Raw genomic sequence first — 17,652 nt, forward strand, 5'->3', positions numbered from 1 at the left:
GGGCGACAGGGCCTTCTCCTGCTATGCCCCCAAGCTCTGGAACTCTTTGCCCAAGGATATTAGAGAGTCACCTTCTCTAAACTCCTTCAAATCCAGACTCAAAACCCTCCTTTTCAGAAAAGCCTTTACTTAACTGGTTCCATTCTTCACCCCTCTGCTCTTCTTAATACCATCTTCCACGGTCTCCTCTATTGTTATTGTTGTATTGTTGTAATTATAATTGTGTCCTGTCTTGTGAAATTTTCTTATTTATTGTTGTAGTCTTCTTATTTATTGTTATTGTCATCCTGTAAAGCGCTTTGAGAAGCCACCTTTAAAGGCGCTATATAAAATAAAGTTTATTATTATTATTATTATTATTCCCCTGTTCACACGTGCAGTGCGGCTTGTCCGTCTGTTTATTTGTGAGCTTTGGCGAGACACGGGTGCTTGTGTATTAGCGTGAGCGTTTTTTATTCTGATCATGAACAGTTTTACAAGTCCGCAAAGGATCGAGGAAAGGTTTATCGCCAGCTGAAAAGAGACACAGCGCTTCGGCTGTGGAGACTTGTTCGGCTGGCGTTCGGAGAGTCGCATTTTTCAGAATTGTATTGAGATCGTTTTCCACAGAGCTCAGATGTCAAAGCACAGCAGCAGCTCTCCACAGCGATCCTCTATAGCGCCCTTTCTCCCGCAGCTCCGTCCTCATTGGAAGGAAGCAAGAGTGAAAGGCTGAAGTGAAATAGAGCGGGGACGAAGGCAGTGAAGAGAGAGAACGTGGGAAGAAGAGAAAAACGCAAGGGAAAAAAAGTAGCGTCGTAAAAGAGGTGACGGAGCTGTCCTCTCAATAAGAAGGGTGCCAGCGAGCTTTGCTCTCGCTTACGGCCACACCCCCTTGAGCATGCCTGATCTCGTCTGATCTCGGAAGCTAAAAAGGGATGGGCCTGGTTAGTACTTAAATGGGAGACCGCCTGGGTATACCAGGTGCTGCAAGCTTTTAAGCGCAGGAGGCGCCCTATCCCCGCTCGCTCGCTCATTCCCCTGTTCACACGTGCAGTGCGGCTTGTCCGTCTGTTTATTTGTCAGCTTTGGCGAGACACGGGTGCTTGTGTATTAGCGGGAGCGTTTTTTATTCTGATCAGGAACAGTTTTACAAGTCAGCAAAGGATCGAGGAAAGGTTTATCGCCAGCTGAAAAGAGACACAGCGCTTCGGCTGTGGAGACTTTATTAATAAGGCCCCTCAGTAGTTGAGATCTCTGTTATACCCATCTAGAAACATGCAATCAGCATGTTATTGCTGAAGCAATAGTCACAACATTATTCCACACCTGGGTGAGAGGCGGGTGATGATGACAGTCGTGCTTTCTACACCTTATACTGAGCTCAGAAATGGACCAAGCGGACATCTCACGAGCAGATCCCTCCGCGTATAAGAAAGGCAACTTGTCTCAGCAAAAATACCACGGATTCACATCCAAAATATGATAAAAAGGCAAAAACCCCACACTTGGAATGCAAACGTACCCTAAAAAGGAAACACGGTTTTAAAACGAACTTGATTTTCCCCTGGAGAAACCTTTTTATGGACACACATCGCATCTATTACACATGTAGAACTAAATATAAAGATAAAACTTAATATAAGAAGTCATGACATATCACACATGACGAAGTCTGGTCCAGAATAAACAGTTTACACTGACCCACCTTTATTTACCCTGGTCACTCACTTCTATTAACTGTTTAACTGGGTAACAAATTAATATTTGTTTCAATTTGGGATCTACACCTGGGAGCCCTGAAATGTTGGCCAGAGGGGAGAAGCTTATATTCAGACGTGAGAATATATTAAAAAAAGGATCTGATGTTGTTTTTCACCTGTCTAATCAAAGCTTGTTCAAAAATTATCTGATTATAGGACACACGAGTTTATAATCATACTCATTCCACTTTTTAACCACGTATGTATGCACAATATGAAACGTATATACACTAAATCTCACGTGTGACTCCCATAATATACATTTCTTTACGAAAATTAGGAACACTTACTACAATTATCAACCCCCCATGACGAGGCAATATTTCATACCTTTGTTTCTTTGTGGGTTCAAAGTTCTGTCCTGTCGTTTCACACGTAACGTTTTGGTAGTTATCTCAATTTTCCTTTGCAATTATCTCCAAGATCATCATCAACTTTTTGTAAAACGCTATGCACAACTGATATTTAAAGAAAGTCCTGTACCAAAACGTCTTCGTAGGAAAAGACAACTTTTTTTTCCTTATGTTAGTCGCTACACGGTTACTCAGAAAATCCATTCACCGCCTTTAAAAAAAAAGTTTCGTTTTTTATTGTGGTTCACTGACATTTCTGTCACAATTCTGAGGGACCCCAAATAAAATTCACTTGCCGGTATAAAGACGCCGGCGAGGATAAGACAGGTATCGAGCCACCTGCGTATCTAGAGGACGTTTAAAATAAAAAAAATGGCGTGTAATGTTGCGAAGGGCTACTAGCTAATAGTTTGTCGATTGTAAGGGACGTGGGCCGCGACAGAAATACTGGACGGGGTGGGAAAAGGTTTATTGATGGTTTATTGTACCGCAACGGTCACAATTGACTCACCAGCAAAGATGGCACCGAGGCCACATCGACTCCCTCCCGCTCTGCCTCGCACCGAAGCTCGAGCTGCGGAGCGCGACGCCAAACCGCCGGTCCGCGGTCGCGGGCGCCGGACATAGACGTCATAAACCCTTCCGAGGCGCAGGAATTATAGATCACTGTAGTTTCTTCTGGACCCGGGTTAGGGACAGTGTGCCCTCCGTGAGAGTCTTCTGAGGAAGCCAGTGTCTCATGGGTGTCCAGGCTTGGTACCATCTGTCCATCACAGGACACACAGACACACACACTCACACACCCTGGACAGGACACCAGTCCTTCACAGGACACACACACACTCACACACCCTGGACAGGACACCAGTCCATCACAGGACATACACACACCCTAGATAGGACACCAGTCCATCACAGGACACACACACACACTCACACACCCTGAACAGGACACCAGTCCTTCACAGGACACACACACACAACCTGGATAGGAAACCAGTCCCTCACAGGACACTCAGACACACACACTCACACACCCTGGACAGGAACCAGTCCATCACATGACAAACACACACTCACTCACACACCCTGGACAGGACAGCACTCCATCACAGGACACACACACCAGGGCCAGTTTTCCCAGAAGCCAATTAGCCCAAAAGCCTGTCTTTGGACCCGGAGAACACAGGGAGAACATGCAGACTCCACACAGACAGTCCCCCCCCCCCTCCGGGTCCAGACCCGAGCCCGGAGCCCCCCCGCGCTGAACCCCTCCGTACAGACGGCCGCACACAGCTCCGTTGTTCCCGATTCCCGAGGTCATCTGTTAAAAGAAGCCGGTGTGTTGCCTCCAGGTGACATTTCCTACTGGAGTCAGGACAGGAGGCTCTTCTGTACACAGAAGGGGGTGGGGGTGGGGAACAAGCCGCCCAGCCCTGTGGTTGAAGCCGATACCCCGGCTTCTCTCCAGACACAGCTGGGTGAGCTCCTCCAGTCATTACAGGGGGCTCTGCTGTACTCAGAGGGTGGCGGGGGTGTGGAACAACTCCTTTGTTTGGGGCCTTGGGGCATTCTTGTTGTGAAAGGCGCTATATAAAAAAACTGAATTGAAATTGAATTTTACAGGTTTGGGTTTTTCGGAGAGCTTGTCAGAGATCTTGTCTGACGTGCCATTTCAAAAACGTAACGACACTCCTCACGTCCGAGCGCCGCCGGTCTGTGACGTAACGTATGCTTACACAACCATGACGGTTTCATCATGGACAGCACGAAAGCCCGAAAAGTGGTTGACGTTTTAATTTGGCAACGCCACGATGGATCCCAGTTTTTTTTTTTATTTTGGAGGCCAAAGAGGACAAAAAAGGAAACGTCCGGAGGTGGATCGATGGTCATCTTTGCGGTTGTTCTGATGTTCTGGAAAAAACAAAACAAAAAAAAACGGCTCGCTTGCCCGGTCGTGTAGTGTTTCCACACTCCACGCAAATCAACTTCTCTTCGCCCCCGTGGGCTAGTTGCCCGCCGCACCCCTCTCACGTGATAGGGGCTTCCCCTGGCTGTGACGTACTTACCCTACCCCCTTCCGCCAACGTCATACCGAAGGTCGCGCTTCGGGCCGCGGCGATGTTGACGGACTGTCTTGTAGCGTGAGAAGGGTTTAAATTTCGACTTAAGGAGTTGGCCATCGTTATATTTCGCGAGGTATCATACGGGGGGAAAAAGAACATTTATATTTATCAACCTACTAGTAATACTGGGTGGATGTCACGTTCCCCAAAGTTCAGTGCCTCTCTCTAATAAAGTAAAAAACCGACATTAAACTCCGTTCGAAACAGCCGTTTGTTATTCTGTTGTGAGGTGTGAGGGCGGAATGCAAATCAAGTTGGTGAATAGAAAATGAAACAGGAGTCACTTCTTGAGCTATGAATTCCAAAAAGTATGAAAACCTGTGCATTTTAACAGTGCAGAATACTCATAAATTGCACTGACTTGCTTGCTTTCTTCTGTTGCTTTTATATTTCAGTCATTCACTGTCAGCTAGCACTGGAACAATTCAAGAGAGGTAGAAACAGAAGCTGTCAGGAGTGGGATTTGAACCCACGCCTCCATTTGGAGACCAGAACACCCAAGCCCACTGGAAAGACACATGTCCTTGAACCTGGCGCCTTAGACCACTCGGCCACCCTGACAAGCAAGAGCAAGTGCTGTGCTGAATGCACCAGTAGTTGACTAAACTGAGTTTCTTCCCTGAAATTATTTGCTTACGAAGAGCCAAGTTGCCTTGAATGGATCTTGAAAATCAAATATACGGGTGGATTGTTATTCGGTTGTGAGTTTTGAGGGGCGTATTATAAATTGAGTTGGTGAAAAGGCGCTTTTTGTTAGTCTGTCGGGAGGCTGCACAAGGTGTTTAGAGGGAGAACTTCTAAAAAGCAGGCTCTCTATGTTTAACATCAAGGCAGATTTTTTTTTTCTCAATGGAAATGCTCTTTGGCGCTTTCAGCTTTACGTAGGGAACAACGTCTGCCAGATCACTTTTGAGCCAGTGCAAATGGCAATGTGCCACCAAGTACATTTAATATTGGCTGTGGTAGCGAGTTGCTTTTGTTTGCAAAGCTTTTACTTCTTTAAACTGAATCATCGGCAGGAGTAGCTTATTAAATCTTTGCTCATAGCGCTCCATCAGAAATACATTGGAGGCATTGGAGACCCACGTGGTGTTACCACCCCCTGCCAATCCCTGATTGGTTGATCAAGGTGAGATATGAGTCACTTACTCCTGACACTTAGGAATGCAGTCCAGATGTCCATTCGGCACTCCCTAGACAGATAGGCGCCAATGACCATAGATCATGATAGCCAGGCTTAGCTAAGTGGATCTCCGTTTGGGAGCTGTCCCTTATCAGAAGAAAACATCTTAAATCAGCCTGCATGAATACTTTCTCTGTGGCTGCACCACAGAGAGGGAGAGTGAGATGGGGCCTCATTTAGGAAAGCACAGCAACGCTTAATTCTGTCTTATTAATAAGCATTGCCGCTACAGCTGTAAAGTTATTTGGCAAGCATGGACCTCTGAGAAAGAGTCTGAATCCATCAAGAAGACAGGAATTCTAATATCGCACTGCCGTCTTGTGTACAAAATATTTGTTCAGCTCTGACGTCTGTGTGCGTTGACAAGGCATCTCAAAAGGACGTATTAAATAAGAAAATGATCCTTTCTGTTACCATTCCTGCGGTTGGAGCGTTGTTTCACCCTTTTACGTTCTACAATATTTACAGACAAGGTTTTATCACTGGAGTTGTACAGAACAAGTGTGCATCAGTCCATGAAAATCATCAGTACCGCTGTTTTTCTATGCATAGTTTAATCAAGAGCACTTAAAAGATGCAAAAGATGGATTGTGTTCTGTGAGCACCTGCACATCTCTAAGTCACTTCCACAGCCTTCTATGTCGGGGGTATAGCTCAGGGGTAGAGTGCATGCTTTGCATGTATGAGGTCCCGGGTTCAATCTCTGGCATCTCCAAGTGTTTTATGTTACTGTGCTCACATCGCAGTCTTCTGTTGAGTGAGAACTCTTTGCTCGTGTTCATAGAGAGCCAGGTTTACACAATTAAACTTGAAGTGCTACAGTGTTCTCTGCAGTTTTAAATGTACCTCCAAAGCATTTAGTTCTGTTAACTACCAAAGAATGTGAACTAATTTAAAGTCACATTCAGGAAATCCAGAGAACGTCTTCAAACTTGTCGTGGCTGGTGCAGAAAAACCTCACCCGGGATGTTGAATCTCACCCGGGATTTCCTGAGAGATCATTCACCGAGCGAGTCCTCCCTCTGGATTCCGCTGAAAGCTGCGCGAATTCCTCACAGCATATCCTGTACTGTGTAGCACAGTGACAAGAACGCCTTGAGTTCTTTTCCATATGTGAAGGAAAATGCAAAAGAGCATGAAAAGTATTGATGGTATAAAATATCCATGGTACAACTCAAGAAAGAAACTGACGGACAAAACAATGACATTTGATGATTACAAGAGAAACACAACTGTCCGAACATGGGCTTGGATCCTGAACACTTATGTTAAAACACAAAGCAAAGGTTATAACCTGTCAATGTCTCCATGTCTTACAGTTTATGAAATAACACAATTTCTTACTTTCTTATTAATTTCTCACTATAGATAGATGATTGAATTTGAACAAAATCACAATTAAAAACATTTTGGGTTAAACTGTTATTCACATTCTCTAATAAAGAGGAAATGTTAGTGTTTTCCGGTGTGTGAGCCCATTTGTAAAAAAATAACAAATAAAAGTTATATGAATTGAATTGTTCTACTTTTTAGGCTTGCATAGTCTTATTGATATTTCAGTTAAATATTTTCTTCTGTAGTAATTTCAGTTGATATTATATTAATCCTGATTTACAATTTTTGGACATGGTTCATCTTAAATAATTTGTAATTAGTTTCAGGTTTGGAAAATTGCACCCAGAAGCTACTAAAACTGGTAATGTTTGCATAATGTGTATTGTAATAGTAGCATTTTGGGTGGGAAAACAAAAGGTATTTCTTGGTATGAATCCCAAAACTTCATTGGCAGCGTTCTAGGACTTTTTGCTTCAGATAAAGCTGTCAATACATCATAGATTTCTACTCCATCAATATCAGCAGTGTTATCACTACTGAACACTAAATATAGATCCTGGCAATACTTTGTGAGATCTTCTAAAGAAAATCCAAAATTCTACTGAAGCAATCAAATTTATACGTTTATTTTTGAACGAGAAGAGGATCATTCCTCTCAAAACTCAAAACATGCCTGTCTTTTCTTTTTTTCAAGGACAAATGGATTATTGAGGTGTAAAGATGGGTTAAAAAACCAAAATCATCTGCTATTGCTGCTGTTTCTTTGATAGTTTCTTCAAATCCTTCAAGTGATCATCGATATCAAGGAATAATATCATGCACTTGTCGCCGTGCATCCTCAGCTAAAATGTTTTAAAAAGTGCGACAAAAGTACAAAATAACAACATTTATGGTTACTTCTATATTAAAATGAAGGTAAATATACCAAGATATTAAAATACAATTGTACAGTGCTAACCTAATAATGCCTGTGAAGTTTTCCAACAAATTTGAACTGTAATTCTGAAATATTATATATGAGAATGCAAAGAGAGTACAAAGATCAAATTCAATCAGTGAAAATACAACAGTAGCTCACTAAACTAAGTTTCTTCCCTGAAATGATTTGTTTGTAAAGCACCAAGCACCCTTGAATGGATGGCAAAAATCAAATATACAGATGGATTGAGAGTGTGCTTTCCAACTTTTGTATAACATTTTCTTTTGATAGGACGGAGATGTCTTCACAATCTGGATTTTATTAAAAGGAGTGACATCAGTGTAGAACAGCTTTCCTTCTTGGGGAACAACAGTTGTGTTCCATATTTCTTATTCTTTTAGTTTCAAGATTGCAATTTAGTGTGAAACAGAAAAGCCAGCTGGAAAATCTGTTACACGTCATTTACAATGGCCTTTTAACTAATAGCCCGTGCAGGGATCAAACCCCAGCTGTTGGTACGAGTTTCGTAAGGCTCTGCAACATGCAGATGAGAAACTAACCTCTGCTTCTTCATATATACACAGCGAGCTATATTTGCAAGCTTATTGCCCCCTACAGGCTCTGTATTTGATTGCGGTACGAGACCGCCCGTGGAGAAATGAAGTGAGGAGGTTGTGTTCATTAAAAGGCTCATAGCGTCCCTGGGAGGGCTCAAACCACCACCCTTTTGGTTAACACCCGAGCCACAAAGACTCATGTACAGCTTAACACGTCTCGGTCTCAGTGCAAGTGATACACTCCGTAAAAGTTTTGGAGATTCATTTGTTTTTAAAGGAAAATTACCAACAGCAGCTGAGATTTATTGGAGTTTTTTCATTCTATACTGCGATTTCTGTGTTTTGACGAGAAGGGATGGACATATAAGGTCAGAAGGCTGGGGAATTGGACCTTATGGTGAAGGCTGCAGGTTCAGCAGCAGAACCTGTTCAGTATCAGTTGACTCCCATGTACTTAAAACACTCAACTTCCGGATTTAGAGTCAGACGTGCTACCGTTGCACCATGGGGTACTTAATGAAAAAAAAACAATCAGTGTTCCTGGATCTGTTGTCGAGAACAACACCTGCTCAAGAGCTGTGAGGCAAGAATAAAATGTGGTCTGGGAAGAAGAGACTCTCTTTGGGAGAGCGGCACTCCTCACAGGAGGAAAAAAAAATTCACGACGCTGATGGGGGCTTAAAAGTAGCTGTTTGGCGTGACCTCGTGGCACAACGGAAGCGCTTCTGACTTCACATCAAAAGGCTGCGTGTTCAAATCATGTCGAGGTCAGCTATTAGTTTTTCAAGTTCTGCTTGTGCTGAACATGGAATTCATACCATGTAGTTGAGTTCTATCTGTACACCACATAGATAATCTACACAAAATAGAGTAATAAAGAACACGCATTTAGGAGCTTACGCAGCGAATACCCTTGAATACAAGAGAAAAGGCACGGTTCACATCTGTGAATCATCACCCCCTTCTTTAGAGACAGCTACATCAGAGAATGGAATCCTGGAAGTTTCAGATCTCCTTTATTATAAAGTAAAACAAACCTGAAAGTTGGAGATTTTAAGGACACTGTTTTATTAAACAGTGTCTTAAACCTGAAAATGTAATTTGAAAAAAAAACTGCTATTGGACATTAGCTGGTGCTTTTTGTAACGATTTGCTATTTCATGCTGGAAAACTAAGGAAACAGACCCAACGTTCGCTTTCAGGTGTGGTTCATTACATAATCTATTACTGAAGAGCCTGATTAAAATTTACACGAACCAGCTAGAAGTCGAACCTACAATCTTATGATCCGAAAATCATAAAAAAAGTAAAGAAAGGGGCCACAGCCACAGCAAGGTTGTACGAGGTTCTGGGGCCTGTCTGGTGTGTAAAACACTTGGTTTCAGCAGTGCGGGTGCTGTATTTGAAATGCTATTGAGCCATGAAGATGACCCACCTATCCCAGTGTATTACCTGTAGTGTTATCTTCAGAAAATCCTAAAAAATATAAAGAAAGGTTCCACAACCCAAAACAAAGCTGGGAAAAGTCAGAGGACCTGCTTAGTGTCCAAAACACTTGCTGCATTGTGGGTGCTGTGGTTTAAATGCTATTGGTTTGTGAACAGAATACCCCTATCCCAGTGCATTGTGCCATATTAAATAAAAGCATGAGAAAAAGAGATTCAAAATGCAAAGCTGTGTCAGTGTTCTGTGTAAAAAATCGGTTTGAACATCATGGGAGCTGTTTTTAATAAGCTGCTGAGAAAAGAATATTTTAATCTTCCTGCTGTCAGTAGTATTGTGAATATAGTTGACCCTTACCTGAATGAAAACAGGGCGTAAAGGAAGGGTTTCAGAAATCAAACAAAGCTTTATTCCCGTGCTTACAGTCTGGGTAATGGGAGACTGCGCTGTTCTGCTTCCTATGGTCATATACGGGTTTTTCGCATGAAGCCGTATTGAACAGTATTTCTCGCGTTGTGAACGTGTGCACACAGCGGTCCCCCGGGTTCCAGTTCGTGCGTAATTACGCATCGATGAAAAACCGGAGGTTTAAAAAAAGATAATTAGCTCACTGATAGTTTGATGTAAAGGCTGTGGAAATATCCACAAGTCGTGGTCTTTAAAATGCATTTGGTTTGACGGCGTTCTGTGCTTCCATTGCGAAGATATGGACAAAAGAATATTCGTGCATGGTCAAAAAAATGTCATAAAATCGAAAAAGTAAAGGCTGAGAAAGCATCCACAATGTATTTTATACACAAAACAAGCATTCTCGCAACTCTAAGAGGTTTCGTGAAAGCGCTACAGGCGTGCCAAAATCATTTTCGAACTTCGAGCTAACTTTACCCCGGTCCATTTCGGGCAATCACAAAGGGCTTAATTTCGTTAAATGCAGGTGTTAATTTCCTTTCTGGAAAACTTGTTTTTGATTAAATTCACACAGCTTGCGAAAAATGAAATTCAATTCTTGGTTATCAGTGCAGAAGAAATATTACCGGCTGGCAAAATAAACAGTAAGATATTTTTTTTAACCGAAAACTTGTGATTCGAGAGAAGTACCCATCCGCCAGTCTCTGTGGGACAATCGGTTAGCGCGTTTGGCTGTTAACTGAAAGGTTGGTGGTTTGCGTCCACCCGGGGACGCGTTTCTTCTGCGATGTAAACGTTGTCTTCAGTCAATTAGATTTCTCAGCGAAGCCATAACCATTTTAATATTTGCAGGAAATGCGAGTGTTTAACACGTGTCAGGGTCACCGGGAAATGTCCAATAATGCCCAACATTGCAACTCCCCAGAAAACCATATTCACCCAAGAAAAAATATAGTCGAATCTTCATTTATACTCCAGTTGAATCCTCTGCTGAAATATTTTAAAAATACAATGCAGGTTTGTTTGAGAACTTGACAAGCATTGTTACGATAGCACTGTGCAGTTGGATTTTGATATTTTGACATATTTACCTTAATTTTAAACATAAATACTATACAGTATATTGTAATTTTAAAATATGTTAGCTGAGGATGCAAAGGGGTGAAAGGGAAAGGTCAGAGGGTATAGTAAAAACAAGGTTAGGATTGGTGGAGGTCGTAGGTGGTTTTTCTTTGTAGAGGATGATTGAGTTTTTTATCCTTCTCTGAAGTGAGAAATTGGAAGAGTTGGGAGTAAAGGAATCTGATGAGGTTAGTTATAAAAGGAAGTTGATGTGGAGCTGATAGCCGTAAAAATTCCTAACGTTCTTGATGTTGTAATCAAAGATAAACTGCAGCAAGCAAAGATAAAGGAAATTATCTTTGCTTACTGCCCTGTCTTTCTCACACCTGAAGAAGGCTCCACGGCCAACACGTTATGTTTCCTTTCTTCTCTTTTCAGCATGGAATAATCCTTTACTTTTTCCTTTGCAGCCTACGCATGCTGACACAGCTACCCACCTGATATATAACATTCCTATAATCACAACTATGAATGTCCACTGTGGGTATTTTTTCCATTATTATTTATTTTGGCATTGAAGCATATTTTATGTAAAACCGAAGTGTCATAATCACTGAAAAACATATTTTTTCATTTAGAAAGAATTAAAAAAATATAAATCACTATGAATTACATTTAGCCTGTTCTGATCTAGGTTTTCTATATACTTTAACATGCCATGTTCAGAATGTCACAACGCAGAAATGCAACAGTGAAGTTTTGTAATTACAAATGTTCGTGATGAGTGATTTTGTCTCTCTTACCTTAGTGTCAGAATACTAAGATGTTTTGGTAACGAGGAAGGAGGGAAAAAGTAATTCAGCAGAAGGGGTGCTATTTTGTTCACTATACAGATGCAGCCATTCAAAGTGAGCGGTACAGACACGTACCACAGGTAATTGGCTGCGGTGTCGCGTATCATGACGTAAGATGACGCGGGGTACCGCGGTGCGTGATCGGTTGAACGACAGGGGCACTCGTGGTCCGTTGATCTGTCGTAGAAAGACTTACTGTACAGTAAATGTCTTTACTGTGCCCGTTGTAGATATTGAATTTTACCACTGAAGGGAAATCTTAGTAGCTGAGCAGAAAAAGAATAGGAGCATACTGTAACGCGTGTGAAGGCCATAAACTATATTAATTTTGGAACATAAACATACAGTACTGTGTATAGCTGGTCTTGGTACTTTAAAGAAAAAAATACACACCAGTATTCCATTTCTCCCTAAACATTTTAAGCATCGAAGTCTTTAACTAAAGAGATTAATAGGGAATATAATATGGAATCGCATATCTAAAGAATTTAATGACGATATGATTATATTCGTGTACTGCGACAGGGCTGTGTAGGGCTGTTTCGCCTCCCTGCTCATGCGAGTTGTCTTGTAGCCTATTGGTCTATGTGCCTGACTAACAATGCACAGCTTGTGTGTTCAAATCCAGCCAGTGCTGGACTATATTCTTAACAAACATTTCTTCGAAAAAATAGAATAGCGATATTATGGACAATCAATTGACTTTTATATTTCAAAATATCGCAACATGATCGATTCTAAGTCGTTTTTGATAACAATGAATAGTCACCTTCTTCCTTTCTGACAGCGGTTCCTGCTTCTATTGTGTGTGTGTGTGCAACAGAGTAAATTTTTATAGAGAAATGGAGGCTGGACAGTATGCGTTACAATATAAACATTTATATTGATTTAATCGTGTTCTGATTTAAATCGCAAACGCGTGTTTAATTATGTGTTTTTTACGATTTAAATCAAAACACGATTCAAATCAATATAAATGTATATTTTGTAAAGCATAGGTGACTATTCATTGTTATTAAAAAGACTTAAATTCGATCATGTCGTGATATTTAGAAATATAAATTTGTTTGGTGCGAGTGAGGTTTTATTTAATCTCTGACCAAGGGAAACGTTTCATTTTTTCAAAGAAATGTTTGTTAAAAAATAAAGTCATAGTTCCATGGGATTCAATCACAGACCATGTGACATGGAAGTCAGGAAACTAACACACAGCGCCACCGGATTTAATAACACAATAAAAACGCTATAAAATAATGAGACTGGGCACAGAAAAAGTTTACAGCACAGTACAATAATAAATGCTGACCATGACTTTAGAAGCATAAATTACCTTACACTCAATTTAAACACAAGCTGTCTTTCTGTATGAACCTCTAAGCTAGTTCATACAGAAAATATAGAAATGCATTAGCCTGATTATGATTTCCCAGGAGGTCTCCCATCCAGGAACTCACAACTGCTTAGTTTCAGTGGGTTGCCAGTTGTGAGTTGCAGGGTGATATGGCTGCTAGCTAGTCTACTAGTAACTCATACCCATTCACAACAGCTGTTCACAAAGCACTTCAGTGTTCTGCCAGGCTTTTGTGGTGAAATAGAATAGAATGAATATGAGTCATACCCCTGTACTTCCAAAGCAATTAATTTATCCAAAGTTTATGGATACGGTTGAACATTACACATAACAATTCACTCAGCTTGCTGAGTAGGGATTTTGCCTATTAGGAGAATTTCTTGACACTTCAGCAAGAAGATTAGGTCACAAGCAAGGATGTGCCTGTGTCTTTTTTCAGGCCACAACATGTAACATTGAACAAAAGTCTTCAATCTTCAATTTCTCTAGTATATGTCCAGAAGTTAAATTTTGGAGGAACTTTCATTGAAATAAAATAATCTCAATACTTTACATTAGAAAGCTAATTTCTCCAAATGCAGAAGACTGATGTGTCCTTTAATGTGAAAACATTTGTTTTGTACTGTACCCATCTTCAAAATAAAATCTCATACTTCTGACAAAAATGATAAGCAGTTACAGTAGCTTTATACTGTACCTTGTATTGTCTGCAGCAGCAATTTCAGTGAACCATCTGCCGCCATATCATATCTCGTGCTTCATGCATGAAACACACATTTGCATGTTACCTCAAACTCACATGCTCAACCATTTAAATCTCTCATAAATTCATCCAGGCTTTCTCCTGCTCAAAGGAAAAAAAAAGTTGTGACAGATAACTAAAAGCAACAAACCCTTGCAAGGTTATTAAACACTTTATAATTTTAAAGTGCACAATCTCTGAAGTTCCCTTTAACTTCACAATAACCTATAGTCATTACAGAGTGTGGAACGGTCCTGGTACTGCCCTGATATAATACTGAGCATACCTATCAAACAGAATTACCAACTGTCTACCTGGTTTTTGTGCACTTGCTAGTTTCCAATAAATAAATATATAAAACTATTGTTTATAGATTTGAAAGAACAAGTGTAGGTTTTAATGATATACAGTATGTGTATGTGAGATATTTTTATATGCTGTACACAATCCTTTGCCAGTAATTAATAATAAATTATTGTTATAGTTCTGTCACTTGCAAAAGTGAAAGTTGAAAAAGATGTCTGGCACTTGTGTGAAGTACTTACAGTATGAGTGTAGTACAATGTCTGAGGTAGGCATGAATGACTCAGCCATGGTGTTACCAAATTATGGAATTTGTTTTGTTCTTAAAGGGTCGCTTCCATAAAGATATGTTGCAGAGCTCTTCCTTGCTCAGAAAGACAGGAGCGGTAAACTATGAGCTCTACTTGCCACTTACAATACCAACAGTACCAGCTAACTTTAGTAGTGACATTTTCATGGATCTTTTTAACAATAAAATTTACAACATTAGACTTCAGACACAATTAAACAGGCCTCAAAAAAGTCTGGTACAAACATTTTCAGCATGGAATAAACTTTTACTTTAATGGTATAAACCTTAAATGGATTCATATTCTCAATAAGATTTGGTGCTCAGTAACATGACTTAGAAAATGACAGAAGACATACGTATCATGCTTATCCTTCTATTTTTCATAATCGTAAACTCCTTAAGGCGGTTACATTTTCTCTGTTCTGACCTGGAGTTACATAGAAATTTAAATTCTAATAAGAGATTTGTAATGAGGAAAGTCATACCAATCACTCATACCAGGATTTGCAATTACAATACAAATACTTTCTTTCTGTATGTGTTTATTTTGCAGTTTGAGTCTATACTCCAAGGCATGACTTTTTTATGGGAACATGACATTTTTTTAAAGTCTTTTAATGCAAGCTTCATATAAACCCTTAGCAGTGGTTACTGTCTGGAGTAGGTACTTGAATGGCACAGATTCATTGAAATGATTCAATTTCTTGTGAAAATATTTGGGATAATACATATTCCAGAAATCATAGCCGTTGAATTATCCAGAAATTAATTTCTCTCAGGGTGTATTTAACCCCTCATGGATGGCATTGTATGAAATGAGTTTGTAGTTCCCCATTTGCCTCTATTATGAGATGCTGTGGACACTATTTTATACATTTTAGGAGTGCCCATAGGAAGGTATGTTCTAGAAAGAGTGAACTTCTGTTTTGCCATTATTTTTAATAGGGACGTTACATGTTTACACTTGGTGCTCCTACTAGAGGAGAGGATATGATTAATCTAGGCTTATCACAGAAACTGAAACACATCTGGTTGGTGAGTCTACTGTGGGTAAAATGTTACTGGTACCCCATGTTGTAAAGCTCGGTATTTTCTCTCTTGGCCTGACTTTTTTAATGTCTGAGTGTTAGAATCCATGTTGTTGCTGGTAAGGGAACGGTAGGTGCTGTGATTGACACAGTCAAAGCCTTGTACAGAGATACCATTGTAGCTGTTTGACAGTATTTTAGATGTCCTTAGTTAAAAGCATGGGAGGAAGTACTGCCAAGGGGAGGGGGGGGAGCAAGGATTTTTTCTTTGAGTTTGTGAGGTTATTTTTTGTTATATTGTGTTTCAGAAAGCAAGAAAATAAAATTTACTGTATGATAAAAAGAGAAAGAGCTGGAGTAGATCCTCAGATCAGTTTGCTACCAGCAATCAAACCAAAAAAATGGAAAGAATTGTCTCCTCCTGATTGGAACCTTTCTTACTGTCTTATAATTTATCAGGCTACCTTTTAATTTCCACTGAGAGAAGGAAGTCACTTGTCACGCTACTATTTTAATCTTCATTGCACAATATGCTCTAAGTTAGCAAATGAAACATGAACACTTATTGAAATAAATCAAGAATACGATTAACATGAATGTATAAACATCCAAACTATACTTTATCACATTTAATTATTGGGTTAGCTTTTTATTGAGCCGAAATGTTATAAATGTGTGAACGTCTGTAAAATGGAAATATTTATATTTTTCTCTTTTCTGTTACCTGCCTGACAGCATTTTGTATGCCATTCTGTATATTACTGGAAAATATTAGACCCAACCTAAAGAATTCATGGGGGTAGTGGGACAGTACTGCAAAGAGTCTCCTAAAGGGACAGAGCTATTAGTACTTATGTGTTTGAGTCTGGAGAATATAGTAAACTCTAAACATTAAGGGAATGCATGGAATAGGAAAATATAAATTGCATAGTACACAAGACTTAACTGGTTTTATTCTAGGAAAGCAGACAAGACTGAGTCATGGGACTCAGAGGATCCAAGGCTAGACTGAGTATAATAGGCTTCGGGCTTCTATTGTGACATCTACTGTAAATTACAGAAATGTTAAAAGTAAACAAAATAAAGTAACTAAAATGTGGTCTGAAATCACCCCTTTAGACACCCCTTTTACTTCACTGGTGTCAGATATGAAAGGCAATAGTCAAAACGCTTTACGGGATAAAAACAACCAGAACAGCAGCAACAACAATATTGTATTTCGTTGCACTTTGAAAACCAAGTAATAACTTAACTATACAATACGTGCAAACATTTCGTATGTTGCTGTCGTGAATGCCTGCGTACCCATAAGTATCTTATTTGCCTTGAGTCTGTCTACAGTATCTCTGTCCCACTACCCCCCTCTCTCCCTCAATTCAATTCAATTCAAGGTGTTTTATTTGCATGACAGATGGGTACAAGCAGTGTTGGGTATGTATATTGTAACGCTTACTGCCGACAGGCACTGTGTAAGACCCAGCGTACCAGAGCAGCGCACCGAGGAAGCGTTTGCATTTATAACTTAGTTTTTAAAATTAATCAAGCAATATGAACTCCCGGAGTGCTGGCTGTGACGAATTAAACCATTCTCACAGGTATTCAAAGTAGGAAGTACAGTGTTAAGTGGTAGCTGGGCTACTCCCTCAATAGAATCGCTTTAACGGAAAGCATTTTCAGAGAGCAATCACGCTGTGTTTATGTAGAAAAAGCGATTAGGTTTATGAGCAATCTAATTACCTATTCGGTTAAAACGCTATATAAAATAAAGTTTATTTAGAGATGAATGATCAGTGTTGCAGTTTAAATAACGGGAGTCAGGAAACTAACACACAGCGCCACCGGATTTAATAACACAATAAAAACGCTATAAAATAATGTGACTAGGCACAGAAAAAGTTTACAGCACAGTACAATAAATGCTGACCATGACTTTAGAAGCATAAATTACCTTACA

General features: G+C 40.2%; 1 protein-coding gene, 1 non-coding gene and 1 pseudogene across 2 annotated transcripts in view; 1 reads left to right on the plus strand and 2 right to left on the minus strand.

Annotated features, from left to right (window-relative positions):
- LOC138242792 (zinc finger protein 271-like) overlaps positions 1-17,652 on the minus strand; it is a 781,993-nt gene that overhangs the window by 217,241 nt on the left and 547,100 nt on the right. The window lies entirely within an intron of this gene.
- Positions 857-975, plus strand: LOC138218942 (5S ribosomal RNA; annotated as a pseudogene).
- On the minus strand, positions 4,670-4,782 carry trnal-caa (transfer RNA leucine (anticodon CAA)). Its single transcript has 2 exons — positions 4,745-4,782; positions 4,670-4,715 (listed from the first exon to the last, which is right to left on the minus strand). It is a non-coding gene; the product is annotated as a tRNA-Leu (tRNA).

This window comes from Lepisosteus oculatus, chromosome 14 (genome assembly GCF_040954835.1).
Source record: "Lepisosteus oculatus isolate fLepOcu1 chromosome 14, fLepOcu1.hap2, whole genome shotgun sequence".
Classification (NCBI taxonomy): domain Eukaryota; kingdom Metazoa; phylum Chordata; class Actinopteri; order Semionotiformes; family Lepisosteidae; genus Lepisosteus; species Lepisosteus oculatus.